Raw genomic sequence first — 11,933 nt, forward strand, 5'->3', positions numbered from 1 at the left:
GAAAAGGTTTCGCCTTTGCTAATAGAAACACAGTGCAACAGAGCTGGCAAATGGGAAAAGGACAAAAAGCGATGATGCACACTTTAGAAAGCGGCGTTTCACTCACTCGCACCCTTTTTTCAATTGAGTTTATTTTTTGAAAAAATTAAAATTAAAATAATTTAGTTAACATGTATTTTAAAAATTCTAAAAATGCATATTAAAGTTATTAATTAAAAAATATTTTAGGTAAATATAAAAAATAATCTTTTAATACATTTCTTATATATTTGAAGGATTACAAGTGTTCATAACACGCAGCGGAAGTAATAAAGTAATCCTATTGATCTATTTTGTGCTTAAAACTTTATTGAAATAAGATGGGTTAGATGCCAATACCTGAGTACCCTAGTGAATGAACACTTTCTCCTTCGATAGTACGAAGGTACTATGTGTATCCACACCGAGACTGATCCTTGTTGTCAACTCCTTGACCAATGGATTTAACTGAGAAATTTCTTGCAACTCCTTGCACCAGTAATTCTTCACTAAGAATTGGAATATTTGTGTATGTGGAGGTAAAAGAAAAACTTGTGTGTCTTTTTTTCTTTTATCATATACACATATATATAGTATGAGATTGGTGACTGATTTGTGAATCAAATTACAATTTAATTTGAAACAGAATCAGTTGGGATCTTATCCATATTTAAAACTCATCATAGAATAAATAATTAATTATTTAATATTCTCAATTATCATATTATTATATTCATGGTGCTAGCAAAGAATATAATAATATTCCATTTGAATTAATATAATTATTTATTTGATCTAATCAAAATAATAATTAAATGATTATTTACCAAGGATTAGAACACTCGTTAGTGTGTGACCCCATAGGTTCAATACTAAGCGGGTAGTAAATTAGTCATACTAAATTTACTAATCAAGGTTGGCGTCTAGCAATGCTCCTTGACGACCCGATAGTATGAAGTAATAATATTTTTACTAAGAACCCAAGATGAACAAAAAAATACAACTCCTTCCATCTTTTCAGCTCTTGGCTAACTTTTAGAATACGGTTTAATTGTCAAACTCTAACTTGTTACCATTATTATAATGAATTATGAATGACTTAAGAAACTCATTTCTTAATTCATTCAAACCCCTTGGCCAAGGCATTGTTTATTCCATTCATTATAATCGTAGAGCTCAAACTCATTACCATAGTTGATGGATTCCATTTTGACTAATCATTAATTCTACAAGTATTTAAATCATACCCAATGTCCATTCAACTAACACCGTAGGGTGTTAGGTGTCCGGAATCAAAGTATAACAAATACATTGTCAATTACTATGATAGTCGTAGGTCAAAGGAAAATTCTAATATTATGTTCATCATAAGAATATCCTATTGACAAATATACGGTAACTATAACCATTAGGAATTCTTAGAGTGAGTCAGTTCAATGGTTATATCTCTATATATACCATTTATATATATAATTTAATAAATGAGATCTATTAATCTTCATCCAATGAAGACTATTATATATATATTAATCTATCCGAATCACTAATGTCCCATTTTTAGTGATTCTACGATTAAGAACAATTTAAATTAAAAGTACTAAAAAAAAACGTATATCTCATTATTACGATCCCTATCGTAATTATTCGTTTCTAATTTTAATTAAGGACACTATCATAAATTATAAAAGTTTATTCTTATAAAAAGAAATAATAATAATAATAATTCACAATAGTATTTTGTTGGACATACACACTTATCTCCAACAATCTCCCACTTGCACTAGAGCCAATGACAGATTGGATCTAGGGCATACATGTATTTCCAACAAAATCTCCCACTTGCACTAGAGCCAATTAGTCATATATTTCAATCCCAATTCCCACATGTGCTTATCAAACTCTTTTGATCCAAGTGCCTTAGTGAATGGGTCTGCTGCATTATCCTTCCCAGCAATCTTTTGAATTTCAACGTCTCCACGTTCAACGATCTCTCTTATCAAATGATACCTTCTCAAGATATGCTTAGATTTTTGATGTGATCTTGGCTCTTTTGCTTGTGCAATGGCTCCATTATTGTCGCACAGTAATGGAAGTGGTTCTTTAATTGAAGGCACCACATCAAGCTCGTTTATGAACTTCTTCATCCACACAGCTTCTTTAGCTGCCTCACTTGCTGCTATGTACTCAGCTTCAGTTGTTGAATCAGCTACAGTAGCTTGTTTGGAACTTTTCCAACTCACTGCACCACCGTTTAAGGTGAAAACATAACCTGAAGTAGATTTGCTATCATCTTTGTCTGAGGCAAAACTTGCGTCAGTGAACCCTTTTGGTATAAGTTCAGAATCTCCATAGATGAGGAATTGGTCTTTGGTTCTTCTTAAATATTTAAGAATGGATTTAACCACCTTCCAATGTTCCTCACCTGGATTTGCCTGATATCGACTGGCTACTCCTAGCGCATATGCGACATCAGGACGTGTACATGTCATGGTATACATGATAGCTCCCACTGCACTAGCATATGGTATTCTACTCATGCGTACTCTCTCTTCAGAAGTTTTAGGACAATCCTTTCTACTGAGAGTAATTCCAGTGCCTATTGGTAAATAGTCCCTTTTGGAGTTTTCCATGTTATACCTTTTCAATATGGTATCAATGTACATAGATTGTGAGAGTCCGAGCAACCTTTTAGATCTATCTCTATAGATCTTTATTCCTAGAATATAGGCTGCTTCTCCCAAATCTTTCATGGAGAATTGTTGAGATAGCCAAGTTTTGGTATTTTGCAATGCTGGTACATCATTTCCTATTAGTAATATGTCATCAACATAGAGTACTAAGAAAATGACTGTACTCCCACTAAATTTTTTTGCATATGCAAGGATCCTCTTCACACCGGATAAAATCGAACTTTTCGATTGTCTTATTAAAGCAAATGTTCCAACTTCTAGAAGCTTGCTTTAGCCCATAAATGGCGCGTTGCAGCTTACAAATTTTACTATGATCAGACTGAAGTGTGAAACCTTCAGGTTGTGTCATGTACACTTTCTCTTTGAGTTCTCCATTGAGAAAAGCTGTTTTCACATCCATTTGCCATATTTCATAATCATAGTAAGCTGCTATAGCAAGTAGAATCCGAATAGATTTGAGCATTGCCACAGGAGAAAATGTTTCTTCATAATCTATTCCCTCCTTTTGACGGTATCCCTTGGCAACTAGACGGGCTTTATAGGTCTCTACCTTACCATCTGTTCCAATCTTTTTCTTGTAAACCCATTTACAACCAATAGGTTTTATGTCTTTTGAGGGTTCAACCAAAGTCCAAACATTGTTGATCCTCATAGACTCTATTTCGGATTCCATGGCACTCTGCCATTTTAGACTTTCGGAACTTTGCATTGCCTCTTCATAAGTCTTAGGATCATTATCATCATAATCGATCCCATTTTCTACATCATCTTGCACCATTAGGTTTAGCCTTAGTGGTGGACGATGTTCTCTTGTGGACCGTCGAAGAGGTAGTTCTTGTACCAAAGGTAGTTCAAGGATTGGTTCATTAATCTCTCTTTGAACTACTATCGGTTCGTTATCCTCAACTCTTGAAGATGATAAATTTGGTGTTAGTTTGAGTACATCCAAAGTTGGTTGCTCAACTTGAATTTCATGTTCTTGAGCTTGTACTATTTCATTGGTTTCTTGAACTTCATCAAGTTCTATTTCTTCACCTTGTCTTCCTTCGGAAAGAAATTCCTTTTCTAAAAAGGTTCCACCTCTTGCCACAAATACTTTGTGATCAGAAGGGTGATAGAAATAATAACCCATTGTTTCTTTAGGGTAACCAATGAATCTACATTTATCGGACCTAGCATCAAGTTTATTACTTTGCAATTTCTTAACATATGCTGGACATCCCCAAACTCTAATGTGCTTGAGATTTGGTTTTCGTCATTTCCATATCTCATATGGTGTTGAAGAAACTGCTTTAGTGGGTACTTTATTTAGCAGATATGCTGCTGTTTCTAAAGCATAGCCCCATAAATTCAATGGAAGATCAGTAAAACCCATCATGGATCGAACCATATCTAATAAAGTTCGATTCCTCCTCTCTGAAATACCATTGTGTTGTGGAGTACCAGGAGGTGTCCATTGAGAAAGAATCCCATTTTTCTTTAAGTACTCAAGAAAATTATCATTTAGATATTCTCTTCCTCTATCAGATCTAAGCACCTTAATGCTTTTACCTGTTTGATTTTCAACTTCACTGCGAAAAATTTTGAACATTTCAAATGACTCAGATTTGTGTTTCATAAGATACACAAAGCCATATCTAGACATATCATCAGTGAAAGTGATAAAATAGGAATATCCTCCTTTGGCTTGAATTTTCATTGGTCCACAAACATCTGTATGTATTAGTCCCAATAATTCTGTAGCCCTTTCTCCATGTCCCATAAATGGAGTTTTGGTCATTTTTCCTTTCTTCTTAGAAGAGTTGCCAACTACCATAGCAACTCCTTTCTTTTTCTCAGATGCAATTTGATTCTCATAATCAATTAGCATGTTGAGCATTTCATGAAGATCACAGCTTACTTTAATCATATTAAAGCTAACAATGAATTGTGAAAAGGTTTCTGGAAGAGATTGCAAGATCAAATCTTGTGAAAGTTCTTTGCCCAATTTGCATCCCAACTTCTCAAGTTGTTCAATAAGATCAATCATCTTAAGAACATGGGGTCCAACAGGAGAGTCCACATCAAGTGTAGATCTAAACAAAGTTTTGGACAATTGATATCGGGCCGTCTTACTTTGTGCACCATACATCTTCTTAAGATGTTCAACAATAGTTGGTGGATCCATATCCTGATGTTGCCTTTGAAGATCAGAACCCATGGATGCCAGAATGATGCATTTGGCAGTAAGACAATTTTCCAAGTACTTCTCATAAGCCTTGGTTGCCTCATTATCAATACTTCCATCCTCTTTAGGAACTGGGGCCGTTACAGCAGGCTTATCGATTATATCAATTAGCCTTTCATGCATGAGAACAATTCTCAAATTGCGATACCAATCATCATAATTGGCTCCAGCCAATTTGTTATTTTCAAGTATGCCACGCAGTGATAGAGTAGACATATTATTCATGAATCTAAAAGGAAAAAACAAATATAAGTACGTATTCACACATACAAATAACACTTTCTACAATAATTATTATTATAGAAAATTAAGAAATCTTTATTTCTTAAATTAAGTGTTAAAAAAAATATATTTAAAATCATGAATGAGTATCTTGGTTGTCAAGTCATTACTCATACATTTTTAAACAGATGATTAAATGTATCACATACAATTTTAATCCCAAATAATTACCTGGTTGTCAGGTTATTATTTAATTGAATTATATTTTATACCCCTAGGTTGTCTAGGTTCAAGTAAAAAATTAATTCATTCCATGTATCAAATACATATATATAAATTTTATCATTGAGTACGAATCTCCTGGTTGTCAGGTAACTCCTCGTAAACAAAATATAAAATTTATTTATCCTTTTTTTTTTCCTTTCAGTTTTATTTCATAAATAAATAAAAAATAATAATAACAGTATGTTCCTAACATACATAAAATTTTATCCCATATAAATTTATAATTTTAATAATAGCATCCCATGCCATTATTAGGAATCACATTCACTATAATAACAAAATTTAAATTAATTCTATTAATTCTGTAAATTTTTGAAATAAAATTTTAAACACAAAAGGGCCATGGCTCTGATACCACTGAAGGATTACAAGTGTTCATAACACGCAGCGGAAGTAATAAAGTAATCCTATTGATCTATTTTGTGCTTAAAACTTTATTGAAATAAGATGGGTTAGATGCCAATACCTGAGTACCCTAGTGAATGAAAACTTTCTCCTTCGATAGTACGAAGGTACTATGTGTATCCACACCGAGACTGATCCTTGTTGTCAACTCCTTGACCAATGGATTTAACTGAGAAATTTCTTGCAACTCCTTGCACCAGCAATTCTTCACTAAGAATTGGAATATTTGTATATGTGGAGGTAAAAGAAAAACTTGTGTGTCTTTTTTTCTTTTATCATATACACATATATATAGTATGAGATTGGTGACTGATTTGTGAATCAAATTACAATTTAATTTGAAACAGAATCAGTTGGGATCTTATCCATATTTAAAACTCATCATAGAATAAATAATTAATTATTTAATATTCTCAATTATCATATTATTATATTCATGGTGCTAGCAAAGAATATAATAATATTCCATTTGAATTAATATAATTATTTATTTGATCTAATCAAAATAATAATTAAATGATTATTTACCAAGGATTAGAACACTCGTTAGTGTGTGACCCCATAGGTTCAATACTAAGCGGGTAGTAAATTAGTCATACTAAATTTACTAATCAAGGTTGGCGTCTAGCAACGCTCCTTGACGACCCGATAGTATGAAGTAATAATATTTTTACTAAGAACCCAAGATGAACAAAAAAATACAACTCCTTCCATCTTTTCAGCTCTTGGCTAACTTTTAGAGTACGGTTTAATTGTCAAACTCTAACTTGTTACCATTATTATAATGAATTATGAATGACTTAAGAAACTCATTTCTTAATTCATTCAAACCCCTTGGCCAAGGCATTGTTTATTCCATTCATTATAATCGTAGAGCTCAAACTCATTACCATAGTTGATGGATTCCATTTTGACTAATCATTAATTCTACAAGTATTTAAATCATACCCAATGTCCATTCAACTAACACCGTAGGGTGTTAGGTGTCCGGAATCAAAGTATAACAAATACATTGTCAATTACTATGATAGTCGCAGGTCAAAGGAAAATTCTAATATTATGTTCATCATAAGAATATCCTATTGACAAATATACGGTAACTATAACCATTAGGAATTCTTAGAGTGAGTCAGTTCAATGGTTATATCTCTATATATACCATTTATATATATAATTTAATAAATGAGATCTATTAATCTTCATCCAATGAAGACTATTATATATATATTAATCTATCCGAATCACTAATGTCCCATTTTTAGTGATTCTACGATTAAGAACAATTTAAATTAAAAGTACTAAAAAAAAACGTATATCTCATTATTACGATCCCTATCGTAATTATTCGTTTCTAATTTTAATTAAGGACACTATCATAAATTATAAAAGTTTATTCTTATAAAAAGAAATAATAATAATAATAATTCACAATAGTATTTTGTTGGACATACACACTTATCTCCAACAATATTTATTTAAAAAAAATAAATTTTTTTAATAATTACCTTAATATCTGTCATAAATTTTTTTTAAAAAAATATTAGAATAATACCTCTCAAGATTTTAAATGGTGTAGAAATGAGTGAAATTTAAAATCTCTTTCTAAATGAAACACAAAAACTAAGTTGGGCACGGATTCCATGTGCCGAAGATATTTGTTACATCAGTGTGCTTAGCACTTATCTTTGGCTGACCGGTGCGCTTTTAGATGCTGTCTGTCGAATTTTTCTCGTTTTTTTAATATAATGGTAGAGATAACTTTTTTTCTTCCCTCCTTTGATTGGTTAATGGATATCTTGTGTTAGAGGGGCTATTTTACAAATTTATTTTGTTGCTAGTTAGTTTTGTTAGATCTAAAAACTATATGGGTTTATGTAGAATTAGTTAACGATTTTTAAGATGAAATTATTTGAAGTTAATGATTCTGCGTTACGATTAATCAGAAACGATGGGATTGGACTGAAAAGGAAGGAGTTTCACCGTTGACGTCGTTTGACGCATACTAGAATCGCGCTGACGTTTATGTTTCCGTCACTGACCATCAATGGAGTTGCAGGAAGTTTCCCTCACCCCATCCCCTCGCGGAATCACACTGCAAAGCTGCCTACTCTTTGAATAGCGCATCTGTCGCGACTCGTTGGTTCGGAGGATGAAGATCTGCATAGTGTCCTCGCCGGATCTGAAAAAGATCACCGTCAGATATCAATGGAAGTAAACAGTCGCGAAAAATATCACCGTCGGATAACAATGGGAAGTAAACAATCGCGTGTCGTGGTAAGCGTAGTTTGGTGGCCAACGAAGCAAAGATTACTGTAAACTGATGGGTATTAAATAGTTTTAAATTTGATTTTAAATTCATTTTGGAACTAATTCAAGATTCGGATCATACTTATTGAACACATTGATATTTTCAATACTCAGCATTGATAATTACGTTTGCAGTTTTTTCGATACTCGTGCGAACTCAGTGTTAATTAATGCTTTGGAATTTTAATGAATAGTAGTGTTCGATTTGTTGGATGATTACCATTTTGAATTTTTTGTTAAAAAATAAGGTTGGTCAAATTCGTCTACTGGTCATTAATTTTTAAAGTTTTGATAAGAATGAAACACTTTATGAAAAAAAAAATCATAAATAAATTTATATTTTAACTTAATTTTATATTCTAAACCAATTATTATAAGCTAAGTAATTCGGTTCAACTAATTTTATTAATTATAGTTATATGATATCGAAAATAATTTTATTAATTATAGTAAGATATCATATAAAATTAGTAATTTTTTAGAATAATTGTATAGATTATAATAATATAATTTAAAAAATTAGTTATTTTTTTAGTAATTTATAAATTATAGAAATATGATATGAGAAATTAGTAAATTTTTAAAGTAATTTTATTAATTATATTAATATGATGAGAAATTAATAATTATGTTAAATTAATTTTATTAACTATAGTAATATGTCATGAAAAATTATTAATTATATAGAATATTAATCATAGTAAGATATTATAAAAATTAGTACAAATAGAGAGTACAAAGAGAGGACAGAAAATACATAAAAAATTAATTTTTTAATAATTTTATTAATTATAGTAATATGATCTAAGAAATTAGTTTTTTTTAAAATAATCTTATTAATTATGTTAATATGATATGAGAAATTAATTATTATGTTAAATTAATTTTATTAATTATAAAAATATGTCATGGAAGATGATTAATTATATAGAGTATAAATTATAGTAAGATGCTATAAAATTAACAAATAAGATAAATATATTTTAACTAAGTTAGACTAGTCTAGTCATCTAGTGGTTAGGTCAATAACTCCAAACCTTCAACTCTAACTCCCAAACTCTCATAATTAGTATTTTATTTTTTTTTAAAAAAAGATAAATATATTTTGTTACACAAATAAAAACCTCATCAACTTTAACGATAAATTCAAAATTAGTAATTTTAAGAGTAGTTTAATTAATTTTATATATATTGAAAATTAATAATTTTATTACATTAATTTTATTAATTATGGTTAAATGATATAGAGAATAAATTTATCAATTAAAATTTTTGTAATATTTTCTAAAAATTATTTTATTTTTCACAAAATCTAATAAAAGAAAGACAAAAAAAAAAAAAATAATAAGAGTGATATTTGTGCTTACAATATTCTAATATTTGTGTCCACGTATATTTTAATATGATATCAGTATCATTTTAAAGATAATATCTAATACAAATTTTAATTTTTAATTTTTAATTTTTAATTTTAAGTTATTTTAGTTATTATAAAAGTAAAAAATAATAATAAAAATTAATTCCATTAAACTGCTTAATAATTTATTTATGAAAAGATATAATTGTATTTGTATAAATGATAATTCATGGTTAAAAATGTCGAATCTCATTTTAAGCTTTGACGGAATATTCGAAACCGCAGTTGACAGTAACAGTGTGGGTGTGTGGCCATGGCGAATCAGCAGAATTTGCCAGAAGGAACAGAACATTCTAGAACAAGAAACTCTCAAATGGGTCTTCGTTGGTGGCAAAAGTGGCGTTGGCAAAACTACATGCAGCTCAATACTCTCATTCCATTCTTCTCGCCACTATTCGCGACTCTGTTCTCATAATTTCCACCGACCCAACTCATAATCTCAGTGATACTTTTCAACAACGATTCACAAAGACTCCAAATTTGGTCAATAGCTTCACCAATTTCTATGCTATGGAAGTGAATCCCACTGTTGAGCATGAGGATGTGGGCACTTCTAAAGGGATGGACGGTTTGAGTCACTGATGTGGGCAATAGACTTTAGAGGTGCACAATAAGAAGCTGCCGAAGCCACCATGACTGAGCGGGGGAGGAGAAGGAGTTGGTAGCGTGACGAAGAAGCGAGTAGGAGAGGTCTTGGGGATTCAGTCGTTGTTGGCGTTGGAGATAATGGAGGAGGCCGTGAGCTTACGACGGTAAAGAAAGGGGAAGAAGAAAACTTGGAAAAAAATGTTAATGGCAGTAATAGATAATTAAATATGGATATTCATTTAAAAAAAAATGACCCCTTTATTTTATGTGCAATTGCAAAAAGAACCCCAGAAAACAAATATTTTTATTTTGACATTTTTTGGCTTATCGGTACACCAAACACGTTTTTGGCGTTTCAGTGTGCTAAAAGAGAGCGCGCACCGAATCCGTGCCCAACTAAGTTGAAAGGAAGATACTCTAGTGTTTGCTAAACAAAATTTCATTTGATATTTTCGTTTTGTCTCATTTTGACAAGACCAGAATAAAAAAAGAACAATTTATATCATTATGTATCTTGGTTAGTTACATTTGTCCATATGATCTACATTTAGTATCTACTATAATAAATTAATAATAATATAAATTTATATTATAATTTCGAAAAAATTACGAACACCAATTTTAAAGAATTACACCTAATTTATCTAGCAAACTTTTCACAAAATTTTTTAACCACTAAACTAACCTATTTTAAATTTTCACTAAATGCTCTTCCAATTTAGCAAAAAAATCACTTATGTTGGTTCATGATAAAAAATAGAAAATTATATCAAAATTTGATATAAATACCCCTTTTTATTGAGGTATATTGCTTCCAAAAATTGAAGCTTCCCTTAAAAACAAAATCTGAAAAAATTAGTTGGATGATGGTTGAGAAATTGCATAGATTCAAATGGTGTAGTAACAAGATAGTGGGTGTGTAAAATTGCAAGAAAAAAAGGCTTCAACAGTAAGGATCGTGGGTGATGGTGTGCGCTGCCTGCTGTCTTTGCTTTTGCATTTTGGTAACCAAATTGTCCTTATTTTACTATATTCAACCAGTGAGAAAGTTGATTTAGGAAAATGCTAATGTCCTAGTAGCTATTGGAGATAATTCATTCATCTGCTACTTCTTTCATAGCTTCATGCTGAGCTTTCCTTTCTCTTTTCACCTTTTGTTTCACTACACCATCTCCTTTCAAGTATGAGTTTTGTTCCTCTTAAGATTTATGATCAAAATCAACACTAAAATTCTTAAAACTTTTTGTTAAAACATGCCATAAGAAGTGCAACGAGCTTTTCATTTTTGATACATTCATGCATGTGACATATCATCAAATAGGCAAAAGAAATTGGAACTCTCTTAATTAAAGCAAAAAATACCAGTGTATCACAGAATAAAATACGTTGATAGGAATCACTTTGAGGCAAAAGAATGTGGTTAAGAATACGATGCAACTGGGTTCGTATTGGACTTAAAGATTACTGTATAAGTGCTAGACCGTCATTCAGAGAAATATTGACACAAATTCAAGGAATGTCTTCTTGATAACTCAGATGTAGATCCTCGTGCCATTTTTCGAAAGTGAAGATATCTATACTGCCTCAAGGTAACCTAAAATATCACCAATTCTATCTTTGTCGAGAACAATAACACGTCCATTTACAAAAGAAGTAATGAAGGAATTGTCATAAAATATGTTTCAATAAAACTCACGAACAATGTTAGGATAAACATGGATTTTGATTTCAAACAAAGGTATCTAATTCTGAAACTCAAACATTTCAACAAAAT

At 30.9% G+C, this 11,933-nt stretch overlaps 1 pseudogene; it reads right to left on the reverse strand.

Annotated features, from left to right (window-relative positions):
• Nucleotides 1-2,029: 2,029 nt before the first annotated feature.
• Nucleotides 2,030-2,555, reverse strand: LOC148564062 (secreted RxLR effector protein 161 pseudogene; annotated as a pseudogene).
• Nucleotides 2,556-11,933: the final 9,378 nt, after the last annotated feature.

Source organism: Arachis ipaensis, chromosome B5 (assembly GCF_059453495.1).
Source record: "Arachis ipaensis isolate K30076 ecotype BB chromosome B5, ASM5945349v1, whole genome shotgun sequence".
Classification (NCBI taxonomy): domain Eukaryota; kingdom Viridiplantae; phylum Streptophyta; class Magnoliopsida; order Fabales; family Fabaceae; genus Arachis; species Arachis ipaensis.